This window comes from Rhipicephalus microplus, chromosome 8, assembly GCF_043290135.1.
Source record: "Rhipicephalus microplus isolate Deutch F79 chromosome 8, USDA_Rmic, whole genome shotgun sequence".
In the NCBI taxonomy this organism is placed as follows: Eukaryota; Metazoa; Arthropoda; class Arachnida; order Ixodida; family Ixodidae; genus Rhipicephalus; species Rhipicephalus microplus.
Window position 1 is genome coordinate 105,032,678 of NC_134707.1, and position 11,675 is coordinate 105,044,352.

At 44.8% G+C, this 11,675-nt stretch overlaps 1 pseudogene; it reads left to right on the plus strand.

Moving 5' to 3' along the window:
* The first annotated feature begins 258 nt into the window (after positions 1-258).
* On the plus strand, positions 259-10,274 carry LOC119165671 (uncharacterized; annotated as a pseudogene).
* The last annotated feature ends 1,401 nt before the right edge of the window (positions 10,275-11,675 follow it).

Genomic DNA, 11,675 nt, shown 5'->3' on the forward strand with positions numbered 1-11,675 from the left:
GCTGTGAGATCTGTGAGAAAGCAACGCTCGATGGCTGAGGTCGGAATGGCTTGCGCATTCTGTTCGCCAAATAGACAGACAATCTTTTTTGCTTCGAAACAAGTTTTCAGTAGGCAAACTGTAGAAAATTATTACCTACTGTCTAACAAAAAAAGCTTAGCAATATTCTATCTTTCAAATGATGTACTTATTTACTTAATTTATTCATGTTTTAAACATTTTTGTGCACAGCCGAGCGAAGTTGGCAGCGCATGACAGTGCGTCTGGCCACATTGATCTTACGTGCTCGCTCGCTCTGCTGACTGTTGTGGTTGTAGGCTAGTTGCATTTTGTTACCGCTCACGCTGTTTTTTTCTTTCTCTTGTGCTGTGTGAGCATGGTTGGGTAAACTACGCAATATGCCTGGATGCTGCTGTGCACCGGGGTGCAACTCTAACTATGCTCATGGACCTAAAGCGCGCGTCTATCGGTTTCCGATGGACGCCGACCAAAGAACCGCATGGACGCGCGCAATCCCTCGCAAGGATTTGGCGCCCACAAAGTACACTGTGGTAAGTGCGTTCTTTCACTTGTCGCAGGTGCCTACGCATGTGTAAACTCACTCAGCTATGCAACTAAAAACCTTCCAATTTTCATTATTTGTGACTATGCCTTTGGGGCACTTCCAGCATATATTACGAAGGACATGAGACACGCAGTATTAGTAATCATGCTGTTTCCCTAATTTTTGTTTTCGCGTGACCAGTCTTGACAAACAGGGACTTTCCTCGCAATCTCACGCCTAGCTGATGGCCTGAGTCGCTCTAAACGAACTTCAGCGCCGGATCAAATCCTATGAGAGTTAGATTTAATAAACAGTGCTCGGCTGTTGATCCGCCTAACAAGGCATTGCTACTATGATAATGCATAATAATACAGCCACATTTTCTGATATGTAGTTGACGAATGTCCACTAACTTTTTCTTGCTTGATTTTTGTGCTATAAGCTCTGTTTCATTTTTCTTTTTTTTTCAGGTGTGTGAGAAGCACTTTCATACAGGTGATTTTGTGACCACGTCGACCTATCAAGATGAGAAAACCGGACGAGTACTTGAAGTTCCTCTCCAGCTGAGACGACTCAAGCCTGGTGCTATCCCGAGCCTATTTCCAAACTGCCCTTCGTATCTTTCTAGTCCTACTACTGTTGCCCGGGAAGGTCCTGAAGAGAAGCGGCTTCGTCTAGAGGGAGAATTGCTACAGAAGGCAATAAGGCATATAAAACTTCTAGGCGCGTAAACTTCAGACAACTAACATAAGAGACAAGGACGAGCGCAGACTTTCAACTGATTTTATTACTACTACGACACACATATATATATTAGAAAGAAGATAAGCAACACACAAAAAAAAGGCGAAAAGAGAGATTGCAAAAAACATCACACAAAATCAAAAAGGCGAAAAGAGAGATTGCAAAAACATCACGTGCTCACCCTGGGCCCTCACGTGCCGAATTTAAAAACGCCAATTCTTTCCCAGATAATGCTATCGATGGTTTGCTGATACAGCTACCTCGAGCAATTGCTGCAGCTTCAATTACAAGTCTTGTGCCTTCATTAGGGTGGGACGCGAGAACCCTTGTCTGTTCGAACAAAGGCTGGCATCCACATTCGGAACAATGAGCGGCCAAAAAACCGTCCCGTCCTGCATTTCTTACTTTCTGGCAATGTTCTTGAAGTCTTACATTGAGGCACCTGCCCGACTGACCGACGTACTCAAGTCCACAAGACAAAGGTACGCCATAAACAATCCCTGTTGCACACTCAACAAACTTCTTTCGGTGCTTAATTTTGCAGCTACTCGTAGTGGTTCCTACGGGGCTTGTTTGGACAGATAATTTTGACAATTTATTCGGTGCGGAAAAAACCACTGACACGCCCGCTCTCTGGCCTATTTTCTTGAGTTTATGCGAGATACCATGTAGATACGGTATCACCGCCACCCTCTTGGGAGTTGCTTCTTGTAAAACGTCCCCATCGTTACCGGCCCTTGATTGTCTGCGCAGCTTCTCACACACAGAAACTAGCAACGAACCGGGATAGCCCGCTGCCTCTAGACGGAGAATCTGCCTGTCGAAACTTCGCTGGACTGAGTGGAAGCAAGATTTTGTTAAAGCGTTATATAAACATGCCTTTACAATTCCACGCTTCACCAGTTTGCTGTGAGAAGACGCGTACGGTAAAAGGGGTTTTTTCCCCCGTGGCTCATACGTCCAACACACGTGCCCAGCTGAAAAAGTTAGTATTAACTCTAAAAACCTCAGGGAACCATTTTCCGGCAACTCATACGTGAGAGACAGTGGTTCAAGGCATTCCTGGAACACTTGCAAGACTTGCTGAAAGCACTCACTAAGGACCTCAAGATCGCAATCAAACAAAATTAAGTAATCATCGACAAACCGGAAGCACTTACTGACATTCATTTGTACCAACCGTTGATGAATCTTTCTATCCAAATGAGCGAGATATAAATCGCTCAACACTGGGGCGATGCATGAGCCAATGCACACGCCTGTTTTTTGCAGAAAAACTTCACCATTCCACTCCGCAAAGGTGGAGGCAAGGTAAAGCTTCAGCACATCCAGGAAGCCAGAAACAGAAATACCACACTCGTTTTGAAAGGCAACAGCACCATAATCAGAAATTGCTTTTTCAATGACATCAACAAGTGGTTTTTGAGGCAGAGAATAGTAGAGATCCTTTATGTCGATGGAAACACCCACTCGACGAGTGGACACGTGTTGACGGAGGAAGCCAACAATCTGCGAAGAATTGTTCACTAGAAAAGGATCATTAATCGGCAACAGTTTTAGGTACCTCTGAAGCCAAGAGGCAACACACTTCTGCCATGTGTCCCGTTCAGAGATTATAACACGAAAGGGCATATCAATCTTATGCGTCTTTGCAGAAAAAAACAAATTAAGCGCCAGTCTTTCTTGTTTGTTAACTGATCTCACGAGGCTACATAGATTAAGCTTATCAAGCATGTTGCACGCTTTTCGCTTCGCATCCTTCAGATTAATTTGCGGGCAAAGGTTAAACACAGAGTCAATAGCCGCGTGGCCTTTACTCATGAAGGTCCGGTTTCTTACGACACAAAACCCACCTTCTTTGTCCGAAGGCAGCAGACATAGTTTGTTGCTCTTTAGGTAGGAGACGACTTTCCTCACTGGAATGGTCTTTCCTCGAGGCGCATATCGGTAGAGGACATCAACACCTTCTGAAACACACCTCTCAGATTCACTGTCCGGGGCAGCCCTTGAAACGTTCCGCACTAACGAAAGCAGTTCCGCAGGTGAGTTTTTCCTTTCCACGGCGAACTTTGGTCCCAGGGATAGCGTTGTCCTGACGTAGTCTGGAAGACTAATTCCCTCTTCAACGTGGAGCTGTCCTGCAGAGCGCACTTGGGGACGCCGTTTTTGGCGCCGAAGTAGAAGCAGCTCTTGTTTCCATCTGCTCTCTACAGCATGGTCGATCAGCTTCGTCCATTCGTGCCGTTTTTTTACCCTTGCAGACCTGTCACCAGGACCGCGGTCCACTTGAACGTACAGAAAGTCCCGAAGTATTCGAGCTTGTCGCAGGGTTTCCGAACGCAGAATCCTGCAGACCCGCCTTCCGTGACCGACGGATGGAGCCAGGGTCCCGAACGCAGCCTGAACGTCCAGCGGTAGCTGACCGACACGAATGCAGTAAGCCAGTGCCCGTGCCCGGCACAGGGCAAGTGAAATGAGCGTCACAAGCAAAAAAGGGGGAAAAGAGCTACAATTAACAGTGCCCGAAGAACTAGAAATGTACTTAAGTAAAGTGTGGGATTGGGCTAGTTGGTAATCCATATAAAACTTCTAGGCGCGTAAACTTCAGACAACTAACATAAGAGACAAGGACGAGCGCAGACTTTCAACTGATTTTATTACTACTACGACACACATATATATATTAGAAAGAAGATAAGCAACACACAAAAAAAAGGCGAAAAGAGAGATTGCAAAAAACATCACACAAAATCAAAAAGGCGAAAAGAGAGATTGCAAAAACATCACGTGCTCACCCTGGGCCCTCACGTGCCGAATTTAAAAACGCCAATTCTTTCCCAGATAATGCTATCGATGGTTTGCTGATACAGCTACCTCGAGCAATTGCTGCAGCTTCAATTACAAGTCTTGTGCCTTCATTAGGGTGGGACGCGAGAACCCTTGTCTGTTCGAACAAAGGCTGGCATCCACATTCGGAACAATGAGCGGCCAAAAAACCGTCCCGTCCTGCATTTCTTACTTTCTGGCAATGTTCTTGAAGTCTTACATTGAGGCACCTGCCCGACTGACCGACGTACTCAAGTCCACAAGACAAAGGTACGCCATAAACAATCCCTGTTGCACACTCAACAAACTTCTTTCGGTGCTTAATTTTGCAGCTACTCGTAGTGGTTCCTACGGGGCTTGTTTGGACAGATAATTTTGACAATTTTTTGGCCGCTCATTGTTCCGAATGTGGATGCCAGCCTTTGTTCGAACAGACAAGGGTTCTCGCGTCCCACCCTAATGAAGGCACAAGACTTGTAATTGAAGCTGCAGCAATTGCTCGAGGTAGCTGTATCAGCAAACCATCGATAGCATTATCTGGGAAAGAATTGGCGTTTTTAAATTCGGCACGTGAGGGCCCAGGGTGAGCACGTGATGTTTTTGCAATCTCTCTTTTCGCCTTTTTGATTTTGTGTGATGTTTTTTGCAATCTCTCTTTTCGCCTTTTTTTGTGTGTTGCTTATCTTCTTTCTAATATATATATGTGTGTCGTAGTAGTAATAAAATCAGTTGAAAGTCTGCGCTCGTCCTTGTCTCTTATGTTAGTTGTCTGAAGTTTACGCGCCTAGAAGTTTTATATGGATTACCAACTAGCCCAATCCCACACTTTACTTAAGTACATTTCTAGTTCTTCGGGCACTGTTAATTGTAGCTCTTTTCCCCCTTTTTTGCTTGTGACGCTCATTTCACTTGCCCTGTGCCGGGCACGGGCACTGGCTTACTGCATTCGTGTCGGTCAGCTACCGCTGGACGTTCAGGCTGCGTTCGGGACCCTGGCTCCATCCGTCGGTCACGGAAGGCGGGTCTGCAGGATTCTGCGTTCGGAAACCCTGCGACAAGCTCGAATACTTCGGGACTTTCTGTACGTTCAAGTGGACCGCGGTCCTGGTGACAGGTCTGCAAGGGTAAAAAAACGGCACGAATGGACGAAGCTGATCGACCATGCTGTAGAGAGCAGATGGAAACAAGAGCTGCTTCTACTTCGGCGCCAAAAACGGCGTCCCCAAGTGCGCTCTGCAGGACAGCTCCACGTTGAAGAGGGAATTAGTCTTCCAGACTACGTCAGGACAACGCTATCCCTGGGACCAAAGTTCGCCGTGGAAAGGAAAAACTCACCTGCGGAACTGCTTTCGTTAGTGCGGAACGTTTCAAGGGCTGCCCCGGACAGTGAATCTGAGAGGTGTGTTTCAGAAGGTGTTGATGTCCTCTACCGATATGCGCCTCGAGGAAAGACCATTCCAGTGAGGAAAGTCGTCTCCTACCTAAAGAGCAACAAACTATGTCTGCTGCCTTCGGACAAAGAAGGTGGGTTTTGTGTCGTAAGAAACCGGACCTTCATGAGTAAAGGCCACGCGGCTATTGACTCTGTGTTTAACCTTTGCCCGCAAATTAATCTGAAGGATGCGAAGCGAAAAGCGTGCAACATGCTTGATAAGCTTAATCTATGTAGCCTCGTGAGATCAGTTAACAAACAAGAAAGACTGGCGCTTAATTTGTTTTTTTCTGCAAAGACGCATAAGATTGATATGCCCTTTCGTGTTATAATCTCTGAACGGGACACATGGCAGAAGTGTGTTGCCTCTTGGCTTCAGAGGTACCTAAAACTGTTGCCGATTAATGATCCTTTTCTAGTGAACAATTCTTCGCAGATTGTTGGCTTCCTCCGTCAACACGTGTCCACTCGTCGAGTGGGTGTTTCCATCGACATAAAGGATCTCTACTATTCTCTGCCTCAAAAACCACTTGTTGATGTCATTGAAAAAGCAATTTCTGATTATGGTGCTGTTGCCTTTCAAAACGAGTGTGGTATTTCTGTTTCTGGCTTCCTGGATGTGCTGAAGCTTTACCTTGCCTCCACCTTTGCGGAGTGGAATGGTGAAGTTTTTCTGCAAAAAACAGGCGTGTGCATTGGCTCATGCATCGCCCCAGTGTTGAGCGATTTATATCTCGCTCATTTGGATAGAAAGATTCATCAACGGTTGGTACAAATGAATGTCAGTAAGTGCTTCCGGTTTGTCGATGATTACTTAATTTTGTTTGATTGCGATCTTGAGGTCCTTAGTGAGTGCTTTCAGCAAGTCTTGCAAGTGTTCCAGGAATGCCTTGAACCACTGTCTCTCACGTATGAGTTGCCGGAAAATGGTTCCCTGAGGTTTTTAGAGTTAATACTAACTTTTTCAGCTGGGCACGTGTGTTGGACGTATGAGCCACGGGGGAAAAAACCCCTTTTACCGTACGCGTCTTCTCACAGCAAACTGGTGAAGCGTGGAATTGTAAAGGCATGTTTATATAACGCTTTAACAAAATCTTGCTTCCACTCAGTCCAGCGAAGTTTCGACAGGCAGATTCTCCGTCTAGAGGCAGCGGGCTATCCCGGTTCGTTGCTAGTTTCTGTGTGTGAGAAGCTGCGCAGACAATCAAGGGCCGGTAACGATGGGGACGTTTTACAAGAAGCAACTCCCAAGAGGGTGGCGGTGATACCGTATCTACATGGTATCTCGCATAAACTCAAGAAAATAGGCCAGAGAGCGGGCGTGTCAGTGGTTTTTTCCGCACCGAATAAATTGTCAAAATTATCTGTCCAAACAAGCCCCGTAGGAACCACTACGAGTAGCTGCAAAATTAAGCACCGAAAGAAGTTTGTTGAGTGTGCAACAGGGATTGTTTATGGCGTACCTTTGTCTTGTGGACTTGAGTACGTCGGTCAGTCGGGCAGGTGCCTCAATGTAAGACTTCAAGAACATTGCCAGAAAGTAAGAAATGCAGGACGGGACGGTTTTTTGGCCGCTCATTGTTCCGAATGTGGATGCCAGCCTTTGTTCGAACAGACAAGGGTTCTCGCGTCCCACCCTAATGAAGGCACAAGACTTGTAATTGAAGCTGCAGCAATTGCTCGAGGTAGCTGTATCAGCAAACCATCGATAGCATTATCTGGGAAAGAATTGGCGTTTTTAAATTCGGCACGTGAGGGCCCAGGGTGAGCACGTGATGTTTTTGCAATCTCTCTTTTCGCCTTTTTGATTTTGTGTGATGTTTTTTGCAATCTCTCTTTTCGCCTTTTTTGTGTGTTGCTTATCTTCTTTCTAATATATATATGTGTGTCGTAGTAGTAATAAAATCAGTTGAAAGTCTGCGCTCGTCCTTGTCTCTTATGTTAGTTGTCTGAAGTTTACGCGCCTAGAAGTTTTATATGGATTACCAACTAGCCCAATCCCACACTTTACTTAGGCAATAAGGCAGTCCGCTGAAACTCACAAAGAAGAGAAAAAAAAGAATAACATCAGTACTTTTGAAGACTTGCTCACCGCTCTGACAAGTTTCCAGACAAATACCTTCTGGACAAAACTTGTTACTCACGACAAAGTCCTCTTCCTAAACTTCGATTCTCAAGAAGCTCCCACTGTGCGTTTTTCTGTGACAGTGTCAGCTGATTTGATTGTGAAATTGTTCGTTGGTGACGTGCAGCTTAACAAGTTTGGGACCCTCGTGCTTCCTGCTTATTTGTGTGATCTGCGGGAAATCGACAAGGTCCTTATTGCTGTGCAAAGTTTGGCAGGAAACTTCTCCGACAGCGAAGAACGCTTGCAGGTTGTCATGAAGAAGGCAGCGAAAACACTGGATGAACTAGCGTCACAAAGTTTTCCGCATGAGTGGCAAGTGGAAGTTGTCAAGTTCGTAAAACAGCAAATTTTACTGAGCAGAACTTCGAGATACCCTGTGGACTTGCTGGTATTTGCTAGCCTTGTGTTCACAATATCTCCACATGTGTACAGATTTATTAGGTCCACATCAAAGTTGAAACTTCCACATCCCGACGCAATTAGACGTGCTTGTGGGTCATACCGTGTGAACCCTTGCTCTGAGCAACAAGATGCTTTATTTATGTCGCATACAAAGAGGCTGACCGTAGGAATGGATGACCACAAAAAAGCTGTGACGCTTGTCATGGACGAAATTCATCTGCAGCCCTACATTGACTACAAAGGTGATGGTCTAGTAGGAATGGCTACAAACAGTCAAAACGCAGCAAAAACTGCATATGTGTTTATGATTCAAAGCCTCCTGTCGTCAAGCAAAAACGTAGTGCACATCCTTCCAGTGGCGCAAATAGATGCAATACAGCTGCATCAATTTCTTCGTGAGCTCCTTAATGGGCTGGACGCAACAGGCTTTCGAGTAATCGCGGTTGTTTCAGACAACAACTCCTCCATCAATGGGAAGGCAATGTCATTTTTTTCAGAGCCACGGAAGGTTGATACGGTCTACAAGCATCTATCAGACCAATCAAGACCACTGTTTTTTATTTTAGATTCTGTTCATGTTTTGAAATGCATACGAAACAATTGGCTTAACCAGCGTAAGAGTGGTAAATGTATGTTTTTTTCCAGACATCAATGGACTACCTGACAAGCTGTGCGTGCTAACAGCTTCATTCAACACGCTGCTAGAGCTCCATGAGAGAGAAAGAAATGAGCTTGTACGACTTGCTCCAACATTGTCTTTGAAGGCACTGAAACCTTCACACTTAGAGCGACAAAACGTAAAACTTGTTCTCAAGGTGTTCAACAGTTTCACAATCGCAGCTCTCAACAGTGCACAAGCAGCAGAACTGCAGCATGCCAAAAGCACGGCCGATTTTATCAGCACTGTCGTAATGTGGTGGTGCATAGTGAATGTTAAGACGCCGGATAAAGGGAGGCACCTTCGAGATGACTTACAAGAGCCCATAAAGGCAGTTTGTTGCCCCCAAGTTGAGTTTTTGAACAAAATAGTCAGTTGGCTCGACCACTAAAAAAGCCTCAAGCATGACACTGGTCATTTCCGTCGTGAGACGCACAATGCATTGCGTCACACATCTCTTGCTCTTGTTCAGGCGACAAGCTACTGCCTTGAAAAGCTTGGATTCAGGTATGTCTTACTGGGGAAATTTCAGTCGGACTGCCTTGAAGACAGGTTCGGCAGGTACCGACAGTTAAGTGGCGCTCAGTACCATATTTCCATACGGCAGATGTACGAAGCGGAGCACAAATTTAGGGTGCAGAAGGTGCTCGAGCTGCCAGAGAGTGACGAGATTCCTCTATGTGCCTCCACTGATGAATTTCGTGATGCATTAAAGCAATTTCAGATTGTAGTTGGAGAAGAGGACATTGCTGCAAAGCAGTACACGCTTCCAGTTACAACTTATGTTGCTGGTTATTGCGCACATGCTGCACTCAAAAAGCTTAAATGTGCATTCTGTAAAGAGAATCTAGTTGTTGAGAGTAGGGCTCTTACAATTGAGGCAGACGAGAGCTCATAACGAGTATCACAAGAGGTGGACTTAAGTTTCCCCAAGCCATCGTTGTGAACGCCGTACTGATGATGAATATTGTTCTCGAGAAACTGACAAGAGAAAAACACGCAGCCAAATTTTATGCCTGTGAAAAGCAGAAAGAACTGCTTGTTTCAATGACAACACTCTTCCTTGAGTGGAATGAAGACTTTGATGTTTGTGACAATGGCCATATGCCACATGTAGTGATGGGGTACATACTTAGTGCAGCAGCCAAAACTTTGTTAAACAACCTTTGCAAACGAGAAAACAACAAGCTATCTGAAACCAAAGCAGCTAAACGGAAACTGAAGACACTCCAGGCGTAATCTCTCGCACATGACTGATGATTTGTCCTTTGTTTTTATAAAGCCAAATCGTTTGAGCTCCCAGTTTCAACACCTTCTACAAGATCATTTTAAAAATGTTAAAAGCTTTATCTCCACAATTTTTTAAAGTATTGTCACATTTTTCCTTTTGCTGTGATCATTGCCTTTCTTTTGGCACTTGAGCTGTTATGTGGAAGAATCATTTGAAGATTTAAATAGATCATATCTAACCCGTTTCGTGTGTGTTCAATTACATCTACTGAAAATAAGTCAACTAAGTGTCGAAAAGATTTTACAGGTAATGTCATGTTTGCTTTATTTTATTTTTATGAAAATATCGTATGTGAAAAACTTCGCATGAATCCTCGTTCAATGGTTTTATTTCATTGTTGTTTTGTTTAGAAAAGCATTTTATATAATAAAACATGCAGTCTCGTTTTGACACAAATCTTCTGGTCCATTTACTGAAATGCAAAATAGACCCTCCAATGCCTTCCAAAACGTTACATAAACCAACGAGTCCGATAACGCGCCTTACTTCAGTATAATCATAACTCACTGAGGCACACTTTCTCACGTGTGATATTATAGCCAATAGACTTATTTTTGCTTCCCGTTACCACAGCTCTGCTGCTAGGTGTGAACTTGTCCATTTCACGATGAACTCATCACAAGGTTCTGCTACAATTGTAAATATAGGTGTAAATATCAAAAACGTTTCGGGGTCTATAACATTTACACCAGTTGCTAACAAAAATTCCTTTTAGGCAGGCCCGTAGCCAAAAATTAATTTTTTGGGTGGTGGGGCACCTGATGAAGTCCTTGACAAACCCCTATTTTCACTATTTATTCTCAGTAAAACTGCCCCCTCCATCCGGATTTTGTGGGGGGGAAGGGGGCCTCCTAACCCCTCCCCCCTGGCCACGGGCCTGCTTCTAGGTGTAAACCTCTGAGAAAAAAATGCTATGAGTGCTACTGGGCCGTGGAACGACAAAACGCGAACGTGTGCCGGTCATTTGAGTGAAGCCAGCTTCCAGGCAGATCTCACACTGATGACGTCACGTAAGCTTGCGGAAGCCTGAAAAAAAGTCTAGGTGGTGTTGCCTTGGGGCGCCGGTTGCGGACTGGCTTTGGCCACATCGTGAGGTAAACGGCACCTGCAAGGTTCCGTAGAATGAGTGAATTCTGGCGCGAGGCCTATCAGCCGCCGACTGAACGGGTGCACGGAAGTTGCAATAGTTGACAATGCTTCCGGGCTAGATGAACGGCTCCCAGTGGGAGTATGGAGCATTAGGTAAGGTTGCGGCCCAGCACCTCCACCAGTGTCGCGGTACAGCGCGAACAAAAGGCTGATAAATGTCGACACAGCGATTCTCGGCAGCCGAACAGCAAGATCACATTTTTTGTCTTCTGTCAACCAGAGCTCCACTACCTGGCGTCCTCCACATCCCTTTATCGTCATTTTTGTCCACCAGTACACACGCGTCAAAACATATATATATATATATATATATATGAGATCTAACAGACAGTAACTGTCTGTTGTAACTGTGTTACTGTCTGTTAGATCTCATTAATATTGTGTTAAAACACGGAAAAACGAGCCCTTAGGTATACGTTTCTTTCTCTTATATATATATATATATATATATATATATATATATATATATTGACGGCTTGGTGAAGTCCTTCTTATGGCTGA